The following is a 5966-nucleotide window of genomic DNA, read 5'->3' as shown; positions in this document are numbered from 1 at the left end:
TAAGTCTTTGTTTTACTATGGTTGCGAATATAAAAAAATTTCTATATGTGACATGGCACCAGAGTTAAGTTAGGGTTTTTAAAAATGCTGACATGCCAAGCTCAAAAGGTTCGCCATCACTGCCCTAGGCAGACCCACTCAGGGCCAGGTCCCCATTCCAGTAACATTTCCACAGTTTTGCTTTTTTAAGAATGTCATCTGATATGTAGCCTTTTCAGATTGATTTCTTTCACTTAGTAATATGAATTTGATGTTTCTCCATGTCTTTTTATGGCTTAATAGCTCATTTCTTTTTTAGCACTGACTAATATTTCATTGTGTGGGTGTACCACAGTTTATTTATCCGTTCACCTACTGAAGGATAGCTTAGTTGCTTCCAAGTTGGGGCAGTTATGAATAAAGCACTATAAACATTCAAGCACAGACTTTTATGTGAACATAAAGTTCTCAACTCTGGGTAAATACCAAGGAGTGTGATTGTTGGACCATATGGTCAATCACCAGCTGGGCTTAATTATCTTTTTAAAACAAGCTTCATTGCCTTGGCTGGTATGGCTCAGTTGGTTGGGTGTCATCCCATGCACCAAGAGGTCACCAGTCAGGGTACATGTCCAGGTTGTGGGCTCGATCCCTGTTAGGGGGAGGGGTGTGGGGCATGGGGGAGGCAGCCAATCCAGTTGACCTGTGAACCAGGAGGTCATGGTTCGATTCCTGGTAGAACTGGTGGAACCGAATTATTTAAAGCTCTTCCTTGTGCACTCACACACACATGCCTGACTTGGTCTTCTCACTGGGGTTCTGTCATAGCTGCAGGGCTAATCCGTTCCAGCAGAGCTTTTTACTTAACCAAACCCAGAGTGAAGAGATATCCCTGGAGTCAGACAGTCCTTCCCAAAGTGGATTTCAGAGATTTAAGAAAAGTTGTGAACAGCTTTACAGAGATATAATTTATATACCATAAATTCACTCATTTTAAATGTACAATGAAATGAATTTTAGTAACTTTACAATGTTGTGCTACTATCATCACAATCCCATTTTAGAACATTTATATCAACCAAAAAAGATCCTTCAAGCCCAGTTGTAGTCACTCCCTGTTCCCAACCCCCAGACAATCACTAATCTACTAACTGTCTCTATAAAGTTCTCTTTCCTTACTGTTTCACATAAATGGGATCACACATTGTATTTGTCATTTTTTTGCATCTGGCTTCCTTAACTTAGCACAGTGTTTTTTAGTTTCCTCCATGTAGTAAGTAGCATGTATCAGTACTTCATCCTTTTTCATTGCAGAATTGTATTTTTTTCTTTTGAAATCAAATTTATAGAGGCATGACATTTTAAAAAAGCCTATTTTAAGTTTATAATTTGATGACTTTTGACAAAATGTATGCACCCTTGTAATTACTTTTGACAAAATGTATGCATCCATGTAATTATTACCATCACCCCTAAAAGTTCCCTTGTACCCCTTTGCAGTCAATCCCTACCACCTCTAGTCCCAGAGGATTACTGTTCTGCTTTCTATCACTAAAGATTAATTATGCCTTTCTAGAATTTCATATAAATAGATTCATACAGCATGCACTCTTTTCTGTATACTTCTTTTGCTCAGCATAATGTTTCTGAGATTTATTTATGTTGTTGTGCATAACAGTTCATTCATTTTTATTGCTTAGTGGTATTCAATTGCAAGGATGTATAGCAATTTTTCAGTTTGGGGCCGTAATGGATAAAGCTGCTATGAATATTTGTATATAAGACTTTTTATGAACATATGTTTTCATTTCTCTTGAGAAATACCTAGGAGTGGAATTGTTGGGTCTTTGGAATTGAACCACTGAGCCATGCCAGCTGAGCTGGAATTTCTTTTTTTTTTTTTAATCTTTTTTTTTAAATTTTTTTATTGCTTAAAGTATTACAAAGGGTATTACATATGTGTCCTTTTTTTCCCCGCCCTTGACAATCCCCTGGCCTCCCCTACCCCCCAGTGTCTTATGTCCATTGGTTATGCTTATATGGAATTTCTTTTTATAACATTTTCTACTTAGTTGTTGCTTATACTTAGGAAAGTTATTGAGTTTGTTATTATCCTATATAATAAAAGCCTAATATGCAAATTGTCCCCTCAACCAGGAGTTTGACCAGGGGGTAGGCCAGGTGGCCAACTGCCCATGGCCCTGCCCCCAGAGGCAGCCTGGGGAAGGGAGGCCCCGGCTGGCAGCTGGCAGCCATTAGGGGCCCTACCTGTGCACGAATTTGTGCACTGGGCCTCTAGTATTTAATAAGTGGCCATCTTGCAACATAGATATTTGTGTGTGTGTGTGTGTGTGTTTAATCAACTTGTATGTTGATTTCTTGGATTTTCATATGACAGTTTTATCTTTACCTTGCCAATATTTATACCTCTTATTTTGTTTTGTTTTGTTTTAATATATTTTTTCTTGATTTCAGAGAGGAAGGGAGATGGAGAGAGATAGAAACATCAATGATGAGAGAGAATCATTGATAGGATGCCTCCTGCATGCCCCCTACTGGGGATCAAGCCCACAACCCGGATAGGTGCCCTTGACTAGAATCCAACCTGGGACTCTTCAGTCCGAAGTCCAACACTCTATCCACTGAGACAAACCAGCTAGGGCTATACCTCTTATTTTGATTTCTCATTTCACTGTATTGGTTAAGACTTCCAGCATAATGCTAAATGGTAGCTATATTACTTATGAAGGTCAGGTGGACATTACATATTACTAAAAGGTTTGACCCAGCAAGAATATAGAATATATATTAACCTAACAACAGAGTCCTAAAATATATGAAGCAAAAATTAACAGTATTGAAGGGAGAAATAGACAGTTTTACATGTTGGAACCTTTAACAATTCACTTCAAGAATGGATAATTAAGTCAGACAGATCAATGCAGAAAGAAAAGACTTCAACAAGAAATAAAGCAGATGACTGGTGGGTAGGGGCTTCTGAATAGCTTCAGGAATTGGGGCGGGGTTTGGCTAGGGGAACCAATCATGTGATTAGAGGATTGGAACTTTCAGCCCCATCCCTTGACCTCTGGGGAAGAGAGGGGCTGGAGATTGACTTAATCACCAATGGCATATGATTTGATCAATCATGCTGATGTAATGAAGCTTCCATAAAAATTCTCATAGAAGAGGTTTGGAGAACTTACAGATTGGTGATCATGTGGAGGTGCTGAGAGGGGGCTCCACACTCCTTCCCCCATGCCTTTGTGTACTTTTTCCATATCATTATTCCTTTTTTTTTCATTTCTCATTTTTTGACAAAAAGTTGCTCTTGCTGTACAGACTTTAAAGAAACAAAATGCCTTTAAGAAAAGTGAAGAAAAGTTGCAGTGAGGGGACCACAATCTCACTGGGGGTCAGTAAGAGCCAACTAATTTCAACCCCTGCCCCTTCTTTCCACAACACTTCACACAAGTTCCCAGGTCCCAAACAATCATTCTGCTCCCCCAATCCCAAAACTCAGGGATAAAGGGGGAACTGTGCCTTCCAGGCCCATATTGTTTCTGAGCTTTATCCTTTTATAATAAACCAGTAATATAGTGAGTAAGGTAGATAGTGTCAGAATTGAGTTAAATTGTAGACCACCCAGTTGGTATCTACCGAGACCTGGATAATTGCTTGGTGTGGGAAAAACATCCACACACTTGGAATACAAAAGTATTCTATGGATAGAGGAAATAAGCATGTCCCTTTCACACACAGTCTACCAAAACCAACCCATGAAGAAATAGAAAATCTGAAAATACCTATAACTAGCAAGGAGATTGGATCAGTAATCAAAGATTTCCTAATAAAGAATAGCTCAGGACCAGATGGCTTCACTGGTGAATTCAACCAAACATTTGAAGAATTAAAACCAATCCTTCTCAAACTCTTCCAAAAAATTGAAGAGGAGGAAACATTTCCTAACTCATTATATGAAGCCAGCATCATCCTAATACCAAAGCCAGACAAAGACAGCACAAGAAAACTACAGGCCAGGATCTCTGATGAACATGGATGCAAAAATCCTCAACAAAATACTAGCAAACTTATTTCAACAGTATATTAAAAGGATCATATACCACAAGCAAATGGTATCTGTCTCTGCGATGCAGGGTGGTTCAACACATGCAAATCAATAAATGTAACATGCCACATCCTATATAATAGAAGCTTATTATGCAAATTGTCCCCTCCACTGGAGTTCTTCCAGGAGTTCAACCAGGGGGCTGGGGTGGGGCAGCTGGCAGCTGCTAGGGACCCTACCAGTGCACGGAATTTCATGCACTGGGCCTCTAGTTAACATAATAAAGAATAAAAATCACACGATCATCTCAATAGACACAGAAAAAGCATTTAATGAAATCCAAAACTCTTTCTTGGTAAAAATACTTAATAAACTAGGAATAGAAGGACACTTCCTCAACATAATAAAGGCCATATATGAAAAACCCACAACTAACATTACACACAATGGTGAAAGACTGAAAGCTTTTCCTATAAGATCAGAATATCTTCCTTTGCCATGTCTATTAACATAATAGTGGAAGTTCTAACTAGCAATCAGGCAAGAACAAGAAATAAAAGGGAACCAGGTTGGAAAGGAAGAAGTAAAAGTATCTCTATTCACAGATGATGTGATCTTATATGCAGAAACCCTAAAGATTCCACAAAACTGCTTTGCTAATAAATTCAGCAAAGTTGTAGGATACTAAATCAACACACACAAAAATCAGTATTTCTATACACTAGTAATGAAAACCACAAAACATTGCTGAACTAAAGAAGACATTTTTTTTTTGCAGCTTTAAAACATTTATACCTTCCAAAGTGTTCTGTACATGAAAGCAGGTCTACAGAAACCCCGTCAACTGTGAGCCTCGGTAATCCTTGGTGGTGGCTTCACCATTTACAAGGAGGACGTCATTCGACGCAACCTATCACAGAGACTGTCCTAGCAGCAGCGAAGGGCTGTGTGAGAGGGGGGCCGTTCCTCTAGGTCCCAGTGTTCTTTACTGACTGAGTCAGGTGCCTCCTTCGGAGGTGGGGACCCACTGTGGCCTGGTGGGTGCTGTGCAGGTGGTGGAGGACAGAAGTGAGCCCCATGCCCCCTGGGCTTGGTTGGTCACTGTGAGAAAGGGTGCGTAAGGCAATTGAAGGGGGTTGCGGGTGAGGGCTGGGCTTGCTTCCTGTCGAGTGACACGGCAAGGCTTTCTTAGCCTCATCCGCCAGATGATGGGCCTCCACATGCAGGCTCCTCCTCCTTCCCCAGACAAAGGGTTATAACCACCCTCACGTAAGGGCTTCCTGTCTGCTGGCTGTTTGGGGAGGCTGGATGAAGTAGAAGGGCTCGGGTTGAAGAAGACATTTTTTAAAAAATGGAAAGATGGTGTGGCACAATGGCTGAGTGTCGACCCATGAACCATGAGGTAACGGTTGGATTCCTGGGTCAGGGCACATGCCCAGGTTGCGGGCTCAATCCCCAGTAGGGGGCATGCAGGAGGCAGCCAATCAATGATTCTCTCTCATCATTGATGTTTCTATCTCTCTCTCCCTCTCTGAAATCAATAAAAACATATTTTTAATGGAAAGTTATCCTGTGTTCATGGATTGAAAGACTTGATATTATTATGATGAAAATACTCCTCAAAGTGATCCACAGTACAGATTCAATGCAATCCCAATGAAAATCCCAATAGATTTTTTTTCTAGAAATAGAAAAATGCATCCTAAAATTCATATGGAATCTTAAGGGACTCTAAATAGTCAAACAATCTTGAAAAAGAACAAAGTTGGAGGAATAGAACTTTCTGATTTTAAAACATAACACAAGGAGAGAAACCAAGATGGCGGCATAGGTAAACACCAGAAATTGCTGCCTCCCACAACCACTTCAAAAATACAACTAAAAGACAAAACGGACATCACCCAGAACCACAGGAAGG

The sequence above is a fragment of the Myotis brandtii genome, unplaced genomic scaffold, assembly GCF_000412655.1.
Source record: "Myotis brandtii unplaced genomic scaffold, ASM41265v1 scaffold481, whole genome shotgun sequence".
NCBI lineage: Eukaryota > Metazoa > Chordata > Mammalia > Chiroptera > Vespertilionidae > Myotis > Myotis brandtii.
The sequence above is the reverse complement of the archived record's forward strand: the minus strand, read 5'-3'. Positions refer to the sequence as shown.